General features: G+C 37.5%; 1 protein-coding gene across 1 annotated transcript in view; it reads right to left on the bottom strand.

Moving 5' to 3' along the window:
• The window catches only part of LOC129267839 (NACHT, LRR and PYD domains-containing protein 13-like), a 113,367-nt gene extending 109,237 nt beyond the window's left edge, over nucleotides 1-4,130 (bottom strand). Inside the window, exon 1 of the mRNA XM_064104578.1 lies at nucleotides 3,765-4,130. The gene's annotated coding sequence lies outside the window, so the exon portion shown is untranslated. The remainder of the gene's footprint in view (nucleotides 1-3,764) is intronic.
• Nucleotides 4,131-17,026: the final 12,896 nt, after the last annotated feature.

Genomic DNA, 17,026 nt, shown 5'->3' with positions numbered 1-17,026 from the left:
AGAGATGGGGGTCATAGCAGCTACATGTATTTCTATAGTAATTTAATATTGCATTGACTGTACATATGAATTTTTCTGACTATACACCCATTTACATATATTCATCATTTTTTTTTACTTTTTAAACCTTTCCTTCTCCAACCTCCCCCTCCCCTCAAAAAAGGCAAAATGAATAAGGGTCTCCTCCCCTCGGCTACCCCTTCCCAGAATCTCATGCAGCCATACAGTTTTATTGATTTATATTCTGGTCAGTGTAAGCAATGCTTGTTCATATCTGTCGGCTATCAATTTTCTTCATAATTCGTTTAATCATTCTCTTTGCTAATATCTCTTTTAAGCTGTCAACAAATATACATCCCAGCTTCTAAACTGAAGCTGAACTATTTGTAAATTAGAAAAAAGACACCGTTTTAGTAGATTCATGCAACATTAATCAGAACTGTCAAATTTCTCTTTTCATGTCTATACTTGTAAACCAAAAACAAAAATCGTATCACACATCTACATGCGCACTACTAACAGGTATAAAAAACCAGGAATTTACTTTGAGCCCGGCAATGCTAAAAAGATCCAAGAAACTAAAAAAAGGGCCCTGGAAACCCCCATTCATCGCAATGTTAAGCTAATGAAATGTTGCAGTCTTAGGTAATTGGTTGGGAAAAAGTACCCCCTCCCCCCGACAACCGAAAGAAATATATGTATTTTCCTCTGATACAAACAATTAGGTACTTGGTAAGTACATGTACCTATATACAAAACAATTTCACAGTATTTTTTTTTTTTGCACGATGGGAATGCAACTTCCTTCATAATTTTATATAGTATTCCTTGTGATCTATACCTTTTAAAGGTCAACAGCAAGCTCCTTCTGGTGTGATTTAGACTTAAATAACAAGTATACAATATTTCTTCGCCATAAAATTGACCACATTTGCATTTCACTATTGGTAACCAACGTTTTATCATGGTAATTGACATTACATCTCGGTAACTGACATTACATTTTCCACATGGTAACTGACGTTACACATATTTAATTGTACCCTATGGCTTGATTGTTAATTGATTATCTTTGATTTTGGTGCAGAAGGGAGGGGTGTAACCTAAGGAGGAAATATACCAGGTTTCATATGATATATCCTCCTTTCCGGGAAATGAGAAAAAAAGTTCATGTTTTTGGTAACTCACGTTACATACCATATCACATACATGTACTTCATCAATATTTTTTGTATCAGATAAATGAATTACTTTGATTGTTTGATAACGAATTTATTCATTCCAAAATTTCAACAAAGTTACAAAGTAAAGCAAAATATAATATAACATTTTGAAATGAAATAGGAACCTTCTGGAAAGCAAAGCTTGTTATTGAAGGTTTCCTTCAATAAATAAGACTTAATTTAAAAAATAAACTATATATATATATATATATATATATATAATATACAAATCATATCGTTCTTGTTGAAGTTCAAAATAAATATAATATACAAGTCATCATATCTTTCTTGTAAAAAATATATGTAAATCCTTGTTAAATGTATTTTTTTTACATATTCTCCCAAGTAAAAGATAAACAAGGCTGGATTATATCACAAGATATGAAGAAAAAATGAAAAGGACACACAAGACAAAACGTTACGAAAACAGGACGTGACAGAACGGTACAAGATCAAGACATGACAAAAATTTTTACCAAAACAAGACAGACGAAATATTACAAGAACGGACAAATTTAAGAAAAAAAAAGACAACAACAACAACAAAACAGAGGACAAAAACGAGTAAAAGAAAGAAAGAAGAAAAAAAGGCACAGGAATAGCGAAAGTAAGGAGACGGGAAAAGAAGCAAAATAAAGGCGGGGGGATCCAGAAGAACAGAAGATCCGCAAGATATACTAAGTAGGATGAATGATGTGAATGTTATAGTTATTGGTTAGAGTTTTTTTTTTAAGTGTGTTTCTTTACTTGTGTTTCTTTCTATGAGATTTTATAAAGTGTTATAATAGCAAACTAAATCACAGGGGAAAATATCATGATCAAACCTGTTCTTTAAAAATCTGTCAAAACAAAATATTTATCAATATACCATTATCAAAAGTAAATTGTATCCATACTTTAACGGCCATTTTGAAATTTAAAAAATGGCTGCCAGAGCCGAAAAAAAAAGTATCAAAAAACATAAAGCATTTGACATGAATATCAAATTTATTTTTTTGCCTCTGTGTCCATCTGTGGCCAAAATGCCCCTTTATACAGTGTGTCACACAAAAAATGAAACCCGTTTTCAGAGACAGATTTCATAATTATCAAATATGTGCTAACTATTAAATTAATATATTTGAGATTTATGGTAAGAGCAGAATCTCTTCTTTACAATGACGCCAACCTCTTAGCAAGTCGTTCGCATACGGCGGATTACTGACAATATATATTAAGGCATGTCAGAAACGATTTGCGCAGAAACTCACATGTGAATCTGAATCTACTCACATTTCAGAGATCAGTGAGAGAATCATAACAAAGTATGCAAAAGAAATGCTAATGATCCAATCGTCGAATGAGCATGGTTGTCGTATCAGGAGACAATGTTGTTATGCTTTTTCTGCGCAACTTGGTTTTGACATCAAAATGTCAAACTTGTCTCGCTATTAATGTGTGAAGTGTTTGTCCCATATTAGGTATCAACATATAGAATAATAATTGCATTGTATTGATGTAAATGAAATAACATCATTCATTTTCCTTTAAAGAAAATATGCATGAGAATATCTGCTTCATTTTTTTCTGGGCATACTGGGACGCACTGTACAATACCCAAATTTCAAGAACTAGAATCATAAACTGTCAGAACTACAATGACACTTTAAGAACTCAACCCTTGTTAAGAGTTCGATGTTCATTTCCAAAATATTGTCTCAATTCATTTTTCCTAAAAATATTCTTCGGTCTTGGTCATGTGATTAAAAACTGGTAAACCATCTCATCCCAAAATGAAATGAGTTAACAATTTCATTTTGGGATGAAAGAGATTTCAAAGTTCGCTTTTTTTTTCCCTGAACTTTTTTTTTTTTTTTTTATGTGTTTCGTATTCGCATTGTAAAATGATTTTTATGTTTTATTAAATTTCCTTTTTCGTCCCCCAGGGATGCGTTAACTTTTCAGAGGAAATATGATTGGGTAAAGCTTACTAAACGATCATTTTATGACGAAATGGGCCACTTGGCTTTTACCTGGCAACGCACTGGGCAGTTCGGGGTTGGAGAAATTAAAGTTTTCCACCTTTTTCGGTAATAACTTGGACACGTTTTATATGTAAAAGAGAAAATAGAAGGTTCTCTTCAAGTGACCATAAATGTATTTGATGGCGCCAAAGAACAAAATCATTTCTAAATTTATGTAACCTAAGTTTATCGTTTGATAAACACAGTCTATGAACACTCTCACTTCTCAGGAAAAAAGTATATAACAACCATTTTCTTTGGAGATGACGTTATTTTGTTTTGATAAACTCAGTTTATCAATCAAAAAACTTAGTTTCTAGCAATATGGGAAACAAAACATTAATTGCCTTTCACGCACGCCGGGTGCTTTCAAAAGTCAAACAACGACATTTTCTAGAGTCTCTCACCTTCCCACGACAAAAACTTAGCAAAGTAAAAAATGGAAACAATATGTAAATACACAGTGACAATATACCACGATCTAGCAAACGTGGAACCATTTACGAAGAAAATAATGTGAAATTATCATGTCACTTACTTTCAGTGCTAAAGTTCTACGTGTCTCCAGTTATTATAGTCCACTGCAGAAGTAAAAGACTCCGTACATGTCGTACCAGTATTGGTATCAAAGTCAAACATCCACTCCAATTGAAACAAACCTTTTCGGTTGTCTTTATCAAAGTTTTGCTTGGCAAGGAATACTTAGCAATCAAACAATGATTCCTCTTCATATATCAGTACAAATAATGTTTTAAGAACATATTCTAACACAGAAGTAAAACCATTTAACTTTGAATAGTATTCATGATCACAAACTCAAGACCAACGTGGTATTTTCCACTGAAAAAACGCACCGTGATAAATATTTCCGAGCCATATATGGATACAAAAAACTTTGAATCGTATTGCATATGCTAATTTGTACAGAAAATTCACTCAGCCGTCAGATACAGAGTTTAATTTCGGTATACCTGTATACGAGCGTATACATGAGCACCACGATATATAGATTATAACATGAATCAGTCTTTAGGACTGTACTGTGTGAGACGGTGTCAAGTTCAAAGAGTGAAATTGCAAGACCTTCGAAATATCATTAGATTTTTGCGTAAATTCAAGGTATATGAAATATTCTAAAGAGGGTAAAATATGTGTCGTGAGGAAGAAGATCAGGAGATTGCATTGTTTGTCTGATATCAAAATTAAGGCATTAAAAGAGGCAGTTATTTTCATGATTATTTTTTTAAGCAAGCATGATAGTGAGGTTAATTTCATTCCCGGTTTTTTTTAGTCTGGATCGATGCGTCCCAAGATTTTTTTTATTCTCCACCCCCCCCCCCCAATATATGATTTTATTTGTGGGAGGCGGCAATCAGGCGTCGGGATTTTTGCTTCCAATGGATAAATCGTCAGGGGGTGAGTGGTTGGTAAGCGACATAGGTCTGGGGCCGTGGAGATTAACCGTATTTAGATGAGCGCTTAGACTAGCTACAGTATTCATTTTTTTATGATCAAATGTGTTCGGTTGGTACAGGTTGGGGGCACGTTGCCGTTATAGGCGATGTCGATGCATGAGTTCAATTTAGGAAAGCGGGTGTAGCAAGCGGTGACAGTTGTTAACAAGTCACTTTCTCGCCGTTACTGCAGGATACCAGTTATGACGACAGGGAGGAGAGTGGTAAATGCAGTATTCGCGGATTTCAAATTATGTATTTACTTATTTATACAATGTTTATTTCACTTAAGTCATTAATTTATTTCATTTAATTGATTCACTTATATATATATATATATATACTTATTATATTTATTGCGGGGACTTCTATAAGTAAAGGCGTACACATCATTTACCCCACTCATCTGCACAAATGCCGACAGACGTAACGCGTAAGAAAATAGTAGTCTTTTTTATAGTGGTCACAGAATGTGCTAAGAATGTCACGTTCTTTGGTCAAAATAAAACAAAAAACTCGCGCTTCACGCTCCCATTTTTTACAAGACAAGTAAGAGTGCACTACTTGGGAGCGTTTCATAAAATAACTTTTTTACCGAAGAGTTGCAATAGTAACGGTTCTCAGCCAATCAAATTCAAGAAAAGTTGTCTGGTCTGACATCTTGTCGGACGAAATATGTTGATGAAATGCTCCTTGTTTTTAAAACCTTGTCGTTGTTTTGTTTTTTGTATTTTCGTCAGCGGCGAGCACAATCGCCTTTATTAATTTGAACATCTTTCGACAGGATGCAACATTAATCACCTCACAGGCTGTTTCACATATTGATCATGGATAAGAGGTAAATAGGAGTTACAGCACAACAAAACTTAAGATAGTAAATATTAAAGAGAAGAACCATAGGACAAACACGAAGAAAAGAAAAAAGTAAGTCTTAGCTAAGCGTGAGTTAAAGATAAGGAGTGAGAAGAAAGAGACGTAATAACTCCTCAAAAAATGTTAGGAAATCTGACTTTGATCGATAATCCCTCCTCGGTTTTAGTAAATATCAATGTGTATTTAATATCAATGAATAGAGCATTCAATTTTCTTTAAAATGATACCCTATATCATATGATTATGGTTTACATGGAGGTGCAGTGCCTTGAAATGTGGGGCAAGGTCAAAATTCAAAAGTTGCAAAATGACACAATATTGAAAGTCACTGTTCTTTTTTCCGTGTTGATGAGTGAGTATCTCAACAGTTTCTTTTGACTTTGATCGATAATTCCTCATACGTTTTAGTAAATATCAACGTGTAATTAATATTAATAAATAGATCATTCAATTTTCTTTAATATGATACCCTACATGATATGATTATCGTTCACATGGAGGTGCAGTGCCTTGAAATGTGGGGGCAAGGTCAAAATTCAAAAGTTGCACAATAACACGATATTGAAAGTCACTGTTCTTTTTTCACTGGTCATGAGTGAGTTTCTCAGCGGTTTCTTTTAATTATTTTCATGCACCTTAACATCAACATTAATATGGAATCAAACACACCTCTGCACAAGCAAACACATAACAAACAAACATGCATTGGTATTTCAAACTACGACTCAAACCATGTTGTCTCACAGAACCATCACTACAGACGCAGGGGCTTGATTTGAATGGATTTTCATCTCTATTGACACAGACAAAGGAATCATGTTCTGTATTGACCCTTCATGACTAATTCTGCTCGTTTTGCAGCTTTTCAATTCAGACCTCACCCAACACTTTTGAATCCTGCTCTTTTTTTGATGGCATGATCATAACAAGCATAGTATAATTTTAAAGAAAATATCGACATTATTTGAAATAAGCAGTGCCGTGTAGAGAAATCATTACTATCGGTAAATAAGCAGATAGGCATTCTTAGTCATGATAATAATTACAGAAATATTAAAAGTGTATATGAAAGAAAATGATTATTTAATCAAGCGAAATTTCGTATCTTGATATTTGAAAGGTTCAACTGAACTGGCATCTTGGATACCATCAGGTCGTTTATTCCAAACTACTGCTCCTTCATATTTAAATGATTGTTTGAATAGGAACATGGGGGGTTTGAGCAAAACTACATTTAGGGAGTTTGCATTCCCATTATCCACCTCTTGCGATCAAAATACATTTCAATATTATTTGATAAACTGTAGAGGCAATACCCCTTACAGAATTGTCTCTCAGAAAAATCAGAAAATAAACGATGATCAAGAGTTTGCCAAGAGAGTTCATTAATCAATGGGTAGTCGCTCGCAATTGATAGTCCGAGATTTTATTATCTAGCTGTTCTTTTGTTTTATCTACTTAAGGGCAATTTGTCGGCTGCTGGACAGTTGCCCCAAACAGTCATTGCATTGTCTATACAAAGGTGAATAATGCATTGATACATTTACAGGATATTAAAAAAAGATATATATTTGAATTTAAACATTTACTCATCTTCTCTAAGGAATAGTCCTCATAGTCAACTGAATCCAACTCAATCCATTTACATAATTAGTTGTGGTCAATAGAATTAGTCCTTGACTTTGAAACAGAGGATCGTGGGTTCAAATCCAAGCCATGACGAAGTTTCCTTCAGCAAGAAATTGATCAGCAATGTTCTGCACTCCACCTAGGTGAGGTCAATGGGTTCCTGTCGGAAATTTATTCCTTTAAATGCGTGTGCGTTGTAATCTGAGAAATTACGGCTGCCAATCTACGGGTGGGGTAATAATATTCAAATCCTTTGGAAGCGCAAAGAGACGTTGTGATTGATAATATGACATTGCGTCCCACAAATAACAAAACCGAGATTTATCGATGATTTATCATAACTTAATCACAAATAAAATAACCAAATGGCCTACTATTGTAACGCTTATTATCTCCCCTTTCATCTAAGATTATTTACATTATTTCTTATTAACGCATGAGTGAGCAAAAACAATTTGAAGAGGGGGATACCAAAAAGTCACTTGGCGGACTGTATCTGGGTTTCAAAAAGAAAACTACAATTTCCAAACGTTCAGTTTTTTGTGATACCTCAATTACAGAAAATGATCAAGAAATAAAAAAGTTCTGGTTATTTGAAATGAGGCTTGAATTTCAGTAATTTGATCAAATGAAGAGGTTTTACAGGCTAGCGTTCAGACTTACTCGACACTCCTTTTGTAGGCGATCAGCCATGCATGAAATATTTTGTTAACCGTACGATAGATTTTACTACGTAAGTTTCCGATTGAGACTACATGTCTCATCGGGAATAATATGAGATCCCGCTGATCACGTGTGTGTCAATTCGTTGGCGCGTGTTGTGATCGAGCGGAAAAGATTTTTCGCAACGTAGAAAAATCCATAGAATTTCGCGGAAATTCTAAATCTTTGGAATTATCAAACTTATTATGAAGGATTTAAAGGATAAACGTTCCGCAGGCGTGGCCGCAGGCGGAAATTTCGAGTATGGAGTTGGAAAACGTGAGTCTGGCTGACCGTGCTGCGGCGGCCAAGGGGACGACAGGATCGGAGCGCACCCGGGGAGTTCCGGCGATGCAGAAGCCTAGCGATCGCTCGGCGGTCGCGGCGGCTCTGCCGAAAACGTCCAAGTCGAAGGATGACATTGGAATGGTGAACAATCGTCTCGACAGACTCGAAGGCTTACTTTGCCAATTTATGGAGGCTCTTCCCAATAAACAAGATGATATGGCAGGCATGGGACATGCACAGCCATAGCGACATTTTGATCGTGGTCGCAGTGAAATCATACAGAGGGAATCATGGAAGTTGAAGATGAGAGCACAAGTGCAGAGTTGGAGTCTTGCATGGACATGACTAAATCACAAAAAGTTCCAGCTTTTGCTGCTAAATTTGCGGTAGCATCAGACATTGGGCAACCTCTTGAGGAAGAACTGGCTAACTCGGTGAATTACTTAATGAGCCATCACTTGGAGGAAAAAGTGCTGGATGAGACCAGCAGCAAATATCCATGCCCGTCAAACTGCAGAGTCATTGACACTCCGAAAGTTAATCAGACAATTTGGGACAATTTATCTGCCTCTGTTCGTACCAAGGATGTCAAACTTCAGAGGGTCCAAAAATCTCTTACGAGGGGCATCTCGGCTTACGTCAGTCTTCTTGATCCAAATAACATGTCTTCTGAACAGCAGGATGTGTTAGCATTGTTATGCAATGCTAATTTTGAGATGAATGCCCTCCGCAAAGAACTGATAAAGCCAGATCTTAACACAAAGTTTACTCATCTTTGTAAGCCCACAAACCCAGTAACAAAGTACTTATTCGGAGATGATCTGGGCAAGCAGGTGAAAGACTTGCAAGACCAGCATAAAGCGGCAGCTGGAGTCATGAAAGGTGGTTATAAAAAACCAAAACCATCATATAGACCCTATCCTAGCCAAGGGCATGAACGTAGATATAAGGAAGCTGGTTGGACGTCGCGGACATCCTACTCTGACTCACCAGGGAGTGCGTCAAGACCTTTTTTAGGCCAGCGAACTCAGTGGAGGAGAAGAGCTCCACAGGTCCCTCACACGTTCACACCGACATCAGCTCGAGAGGGACATCAAGCCCCACAGTTCCGGAAGTCCAGCCAAGAGCAGGGCAGGAAGTAGAGAAACTACCAGATTTTGACAAGGTAGGAAAGACTCCCAGTCTACCTAGATCTACACAGAATTATGATTTTCCAGTCGGCGGTCGACTGAAGCTTAATGCTCATAAATGTGGAGAGCTTACATCTGATTCACTTATTTTACAAGCTGTACAGGGTTACAAGCTTGAATTTGATCCACTCAAATTTCCCCCTGGAAGGGAAAGACCCCTTCATGAGTTTAAAAGAAATTCAGAAGAAACAGCAGTGATTACAAAAGAGATAAATAAACTGCTGGAGAAAAATGTTATAGAATCATGTGATCATATCAAAGGGGAGTTTATATCGAATATTTTCACAAGGCCAAAGAAAAATGGCGGCCTACGGATCATATTAGATCTGTCAGAATTGAACAAAAGCAATTTATATTGCCATTTTAAGATGGACAATATTAGAACAGCTCTACCCCTCATTTCTCAAGATGATTATTTAGCTTCAGTTGACCTTCGAGATGCATATTCCACGGTACCTATCCACCCTGAGTCTAGAAAATATCTGAGATTTGTATGGCAGGGAAAATTATGGAAATTTCAAGCATTGCCCAATGGGCTTAGCTCAGCACCAAGGCTTTTTACAAAACTGCTTAAACCTGTCTTTGCATCGCTCAGGGAGAAAGGCCATATTGTAATTGGATATCTAGATGACACTCTTATCATAGCCAAAACTGCTAAGAAATTAGAGGCAACAGTTAAAGCAACTACTAATTTCCTTTCAGATTTGGGTTTTATTGTTCACCCTGAAAAGTCTGTTTTAGATCCTACTTGTGAGATCGCCTTTCTGGGGTTCAGTCTGAACACCCAAGACATGAGTGTCAGGCTTCCAAGGGGGAAGCAAGAAAACATTAAACAATCTTGTCGTGAACTGATGGGTAATCAGAATCCGCAAACTAGAAAAGTTGCAAGAGTAATTGGGCAATTAGTAGCATCTTGTCCAGCTGTACAATATGGTCCTCTTTTTTACAGAGCATTGGAGAAAGATAAGATATTGGCCCTTGCAAAGAACAAGGGACATTTTGATAGGCAAATGACATTATCAAGAGAAAGCATCTATGAATTGCAGTGGTGGATATTAAACATTGATTCGCAATTCAACCCCATGCAGAGGGCAAAACCAGATGTGGAAATTCATACAGATGCTAGTGGAAAAGGTTGGGGGGGCAACAGATCTCTCCTTTTCAACAGGTGGTAGATGGAACAGTGAAGAAATGGCACTGGCCAATCAAAATAAAATTAACGTGCTAGAAACAATAGCTGTTGGCCATGGGCTGAAAGCCTTTTGCTCAGAGAAAAAGAACATTCATGTACTGGTAAGGACAGATAATACCACAGCTGTTGCATACTTGAATAATATGGGTGGCACAAAGTCTCCGGAATGTAACAGAGCAGTCATTAATATTTGGAAATGGTGTATCAATAATGACATCTGGCTTACAGCTGCTCATTTACCTGGAAGATTAAATATTGAGGCAGATCGTATGTCAAGGAAATTCTCTGATAGTACAGAATGGATGTTAAATAAGAGGATATTCCAAAAATTAGTAGAGATTTGGCATACCAGAAATCGATTTGTTTGCCTCCCGCCTGAATAAACAGGTTAACAGGTACATTTCTTGGAGGCCTGATCCAGAGGCTTTGGCTGTAGATGCCTTCACTGTTGATTGGGGCCAGTGGGAATTTTATGCTTTCCCCCTTTTAGTCTGATACCTTTGTGTTTGCAAAAGATTCAGAAGGATAAGGCATGTGGGATATTGGTTGTACCGAACTGGCCAACACAAGGTTGGTTCCCTGTTCTTAGCAGTATGCTGGTAGAGGAACCCATGCTGGTTGGGAAGAATAAAACATTATTATGTCAGCCCAGTCACAGGTACCCCACATCCTTTGAATAATCACTTATCACTTTTATGTTGCAGGCTTGGAGCGGACTATATGTCAAACAAGGCCTCACACAAAGGACAATAGATGTTATAGCAGCTTCGTGGAAAGGATCCACCAAGTCACAGTACCAGGTGTACATAAGGAAATGGAAAAAGTTTTGTGCCAAGAGACACATCAATTATTTACAAGTCAAAGTTTGTGATGTTCTTGCCTTTCTCACATTTATGTTGGACGAAGAGAAAGTTGGTTATAGTAGCCTAAATACAGCCAGAAGTGCCCTATCCACATTTCTTATTGTGGATGATGGACGACAACCTCTTGGGTCGCATCCTCTTGTTAACAGATTTATGAAAGGAGTCTTCCATCTGAGTCCGCCTGCACCCCGGTACTCTTCTATATGGGATGTCAAAGTGGTAATGAACTATCTCAGGAAGTTATCTCCAGCTAAGGCACTTAATCTGAAGCAACTAACGCAGAAATAGACTATGTTGATAGCACTTGTTTCCGCACAAAGAGTGCAGTCTCTACATGTTATTCACCTGGACAGGATGAGGTGGAATAAATCGTCAGTTGAGATTTCGTTTGAAAATACTCTGAAGCAAAATAAGCCGGGAAATACAGGACTAAATGTAACACTTAAAGCTCATCCTCCAGATAGGAGATTGTGCATAATGAACTATATGAAAGAATATGTGCAACGGACAAAGAATCTGCGGGGCATGGAGAGACACTTGTTATTAACATGTAAGAAGCCCCATCATCGTGCTACAAAGCAAACGATAGGGTGACCCGACAATTGCTCCGCCGAAATCTGCTCCGCCGACGATTGCTACGCAAAATACGACAACTGCTCCGCCGACAATTGCTCCGGACAGTTGCTCCGCCGACAGTTGCTCCGTCGACACTTGCTCCGCCGATATTTGCTCCGTCGACACTTGCTCCGCCGATATTTGCTCCGTCGACATCTGCTCCGCCGATATTTGCTCCGCCGACAATTGCTCCGCCGATAATTGCTCCGCCGACATCTGCTCCGATTATACGACAATTGCTCCGCCGATATTTGCTCCGCCAAAATCTGCTCCGTCAATATTTGCTCCGCCGACTTCTGCTCCGCCGTAAATTGCTCCGATAATGCGACATTTATTTATTCATCTATTCGTACTTTCATACGCGTAACAATTGCAGCACAGGATGAAGACGTCAATGCAAAGTAAACTTAAACTATGCTTGCATGATATATTACATGACATACACAGGGGGCGCGGAACGGTTTTCAAAGTGGGGGCTGACCATGCTAAAAATCACAATCATATGGTAATTTTTACGTTTTTGTACACGGTTTTTGAAAAAAATTGGGGCTGCAGCCCCCCAGCTCCCAGCCCCTGATAGATAACATAGAAAGAAGTAGAAAAAATGGATAAGCACAAAGGAGGGATAGATATTCTTAATTTCTTATTCCTTGGGGGCATTTGTTTAAGTTTTATTACGTGCCTGGTGATTAAAATGAAAAAAAATACGCGTGTTCATGTAATTATTATAACAGTACAAAGAAAACTTCTTAGCGTCAAAATTGCTCTGGCGAAATATGCTCCGAAGTGGAGATATTTGCTCCAGGTGAAATTCAATAGGTATGCTTCATGTTTACAACTGACAAAAAAATGCGTATAAATGTTCCATTTCCAGGTTGATAACAGCTCGCGCTTCGTGCTCGCATTATAAATTCAGTGCGATGCGTTATTGGGTTTCATGAATATGTTACTATATTATTACTGGTATGTATATATATTATTTCTTTTAAAAACAACATTATTTGTTTATACGTTATGAGAGATATACATACATATATTCATTTATTGAAATATATTTATATCGTTGCTATTGCACAGAATAGAATAAAATACAACCGAAGTCTCGTCTTATAGTAACTCACCAGTAGCGTAATGAGCCAAAAAAAAATGGAGGGGGCCAGACAAGGATGACATTTAGTTTCCTTTCCTTTATTCTTTTTTTTTATTGGTAGGGAGAATGGGGGGATCCGTGACCCCTAGCACGCCCCTCCCCTATATGTACGCCAGTGATGATCATGCTTTCGTTTGAATGAGAAAAGGTGCAAGGGTAGATAAAGCCCAAGACGTATTAAAAAATATTGATAAAAATATTAATAATTATAATGCTGATAAATGTTAAATAAATCAAGCGGTAACCAATGAAAATAAATAGTGTGAAAGAACAAAACGAGAAAGAGGGAGAGAGAGAGGGGGCGCGCGCGAATGTATGGTGTATAAGTTGCTGGAAAGCAGAAGAGCAGGGGCGGATCCAGCCTTCGCCAATAGGGGGGACGGGGTTTTTTAAACCATATTTTCCCCGATCGGCCGCTCGATGATGATTTTGGTCTCTTTGAAGGGGTGGTCCTAATAATCACTTCTTAGCTTTATTATAAATCAACATAAATATATAATATAATCCTTATTCATATAATGCGAGCGCAAAGCGCGAGCTAAATTTTTAAGGAAATTGTATGTATTTTTCCTAAAATTTGAACATTCTGGTCAATGTTTGTTATCCTGAAAAAGATGTGTATGCAACTAAATAATTACTACGAACGCGAAGCGCGAGCAGAAATGAACTGATGGAAAAGGTACCTGTTAAATATTGCTTGCAGTTAGCCATGAAGACGTTAAATACTTTAAAAATCAAATAATGCGAGCGCGAGATTTAGACCTACTGAACGAGACACTCTATGTTTTGTAAATCAGGAAAAGGATGAGTGATTGGGGATCTTCCTTACATTATTAATGCGAGCCCAAAGCGCAAGCAGAAAATTTTTATATGTATACGTTTAATGTGATCGAAAAGGTACCTGTTAAGGACTGCTTGCACTTAGCCATGAAGATGCTACATATTTCAACAATCAAATAATGCAAGCGCGAAGCGCGAGCTGAATCATTTTGAAATTTCTACATAAAGAATGGAAAATTTTAATCAATTTTTGTAATCGTGAACAGGATGGCTATATAACTAACCAATTTATACGAGCGCGAAGCGCGAGCGGAAAAATCGAGATTTAGACCTAAAACGGGACACTCTATTCATGTTTTGTAAATCATGAAAAGAATGAGTAATATGGGATCTTCCTAACTTGATAATGCGAGCACAAAGCGCGAGCAGAAAATTTTTGATATTGTGATCTGAAACTGGATAATGATTTAAATAGATTAAACTTTTTGATATTCCAACTAAAAAACAGAGTCAATTTCAAGCACTTTGTAGGGAAATTGTGAGGTGGATATGGATTGCATTTAATAAAGAGCTGATATGTTCTATTATTACTTTGAGTTTTGACATATAGGACCGGGACATCCTTAGGACATGCCATCATATGACTATTTTCCTATTTCTCTTGCTAAGCGTGAGACAAAACAAAAGGGACAATTTAATTTCTAAATTAATATCTTACTCATTAATGCCTAATGACGGCACGAAATCTGATGATATTATGGTCTGAAAACTGGACATTTCAAGCACTCTTGTAGTCATGAATAGGATGCATCAGTTAATATATTTTTAACCATTAATGCAAGCGCAAATCGCGAGCCAAATTTTTTGATAAACTGTCATTAAATGGGGATTTTAAGTAGTTTATTTGTATATTCAATATTGAGACATACATAACTCTCCATTCAAATGCGAGTGCAGCGCTAGCTGATACGTTTTGACAATCAGACCTGAAAAGGGATATTTTGAAAACTTTACGGAATACACGAAAATAATAGGTACCTGATAAATCAAAATTTGCGAGTGCGCAGCGCGAGCAGAAAATATTAAAAATCAGACCATAAAACTGACATTTTTACAGAGCACTTTTTAAAAATCAATTTGTAAATCACACAAAATAATGAAAATTTGATTCCCGAGGTGAAATATGTTTTATATATTGACTTCCAAACTTGATATTTGAACTCCATAATTATTGAACAAGATATGAAATTCCCTAACAGGCAATTTTATACAGTGACATGAAAGATTCTTTTTATTTTCCAAGTCTTTCCCTCATCTTATTGTATTTACTCGTCTTCCTCCTCTTCTTTTACTCTTCTCTTTTCCATCTTTTTTTTTTGCTCCGCCAATAGTTTTTTTTTTGGGGGGCGGGCCCCTCGGCCCCTCCCCTGGATCCGCCTATGGAAGAGATATTGTGTCCAGCACCCCCCCCCCCCCATTCTCTCCCCGCTCAAGTCCGGATTGAAACCAATGATAATAATATATGAACAAAAATCCAGATTCACAATTTCAATGGGGAGGGTGTCATTCCCCTTCTGCGTTACAATTTGTCAAGTGGCAGCGGCAGGGAGAACATTTTTTTTTAAGCAGAAAGCTGTGATGATAGGGCAGAAATAAATAAATAAATAAAACATTAACGAATAATAATAAGAAAAAAAAAAAAAATTTGTATAAGATGTTCATGCAATTGTATTATCGGAGCACATGACGGCGGAGCAATTTTCGGCGGAGCAATTATTGGCGGAGCAGATTTTGGCGGAGCAAATATCGGCGGAGCAATTGTCGTATAATCGGAGCAGATGTCGGCGGAGCAATTATCGGCGGAGCAATTGTCGGCGGAGCAAATATCGGCGGAGCAGATGTCGACGGAGCAAATATCGGCGGAGAAAGTGTCGACGGAGCAAATATCGGCGGAGCAAGTGTCGACGGAGCAACTGTCGGCGGAGCAGTTGTCGTATTTTGCGTAGCAATTGTCGGCGAAGCAGATGTCGGCGGAGCAATTGTCATGGAACCAACGATAGCACGTTGGATCAAGACTGTCATGCATGAGGCAGGTATAGACACAGAGTTATTTCATGCTCACTCTACGAGGGCAGCTTCTACTTCGGCAGCACAACGAAGTGAGGTACCTGTATCAGAGATAATGTCTAGAGCAGGTTGGGTGTCAGAGAAGACATTCCGAACATTTTATTGCAAACCTTTGCAGAATACTGGTCAATTTTCGCAAGCAGTGTTGAAACATTGACTTCACAAGGTGAATTAGTCTTGAACTACATTTGTTCAGGTACATGTAGGCCCATATGTTTTGGGACTTTTTTCTGTTGTTGGATGCCTTATGGGCTTACAGATGTATTGCTACGTACAAGTCTACATGGCTTTGAAATCTCATATTATTCCCGATGAGACATGTAGTCTCAATCGGAGACTTACGTAGTAAAATAGGAAGATTAAATGAGAACTTACCTGTTTGAAATTTAATCTTTATTTTATAAGTAAGCCGTAGAGAAGAGACTACATCCCTCCTCTCCCACCCTGCGACTTACATACCTTTATTTAGGCAAGTTCTCAACATCTTCATCCAGGGGCGTCGATCCATTTTTCAGATTGGGGGGGCGAAATCATTAACGTTCCAAAGGCGCTCGATCGTACAAAACACCCACCCACACACACACACACACACACATACATATATTATATATACACACACACACACACACACACATATATATATATATATATATATATATATATATATATATATATATATATATATATATATATATATGTATATATCTATATACAGTGCGTCCCAGAAAAAACGAAACCGAGATTTAGCGATGATTTATCATAACTTATTCACAAATACAATAGACAAATGACCTACCAATGTAAAGCTTAGAATCTCCTCTTTCATCTGATATTACTTAGATTATTTCTCGTTCACGCATGAGTGAGCAAAAACAATTTGAAGAGGGGATACCAAAAAGTCATTTGGCGGGTTGTATCTGGCTTTCAAAAGGAAAAC

The sequence above is a fragment of the Lytechinus pictus genome, chromosome 9 (genome assembly GCF_037042905.1).
Source record: "Lytechinus pictus isolate F3 Inbred chromosome 9, Lp3.0, whole genome shotgun sequence".
NCBI classification, from domain to species: domain Eukaryota; kingdom Metazoa; phylum Echinodermata; class Echinoidea; order Temnopleuroida; family Toxopneustidae; genus Lytechinus; species Lytechinus pictus.
This window is presented reverse-complemented; position numbering and strand designations above follow the sequence as displayed.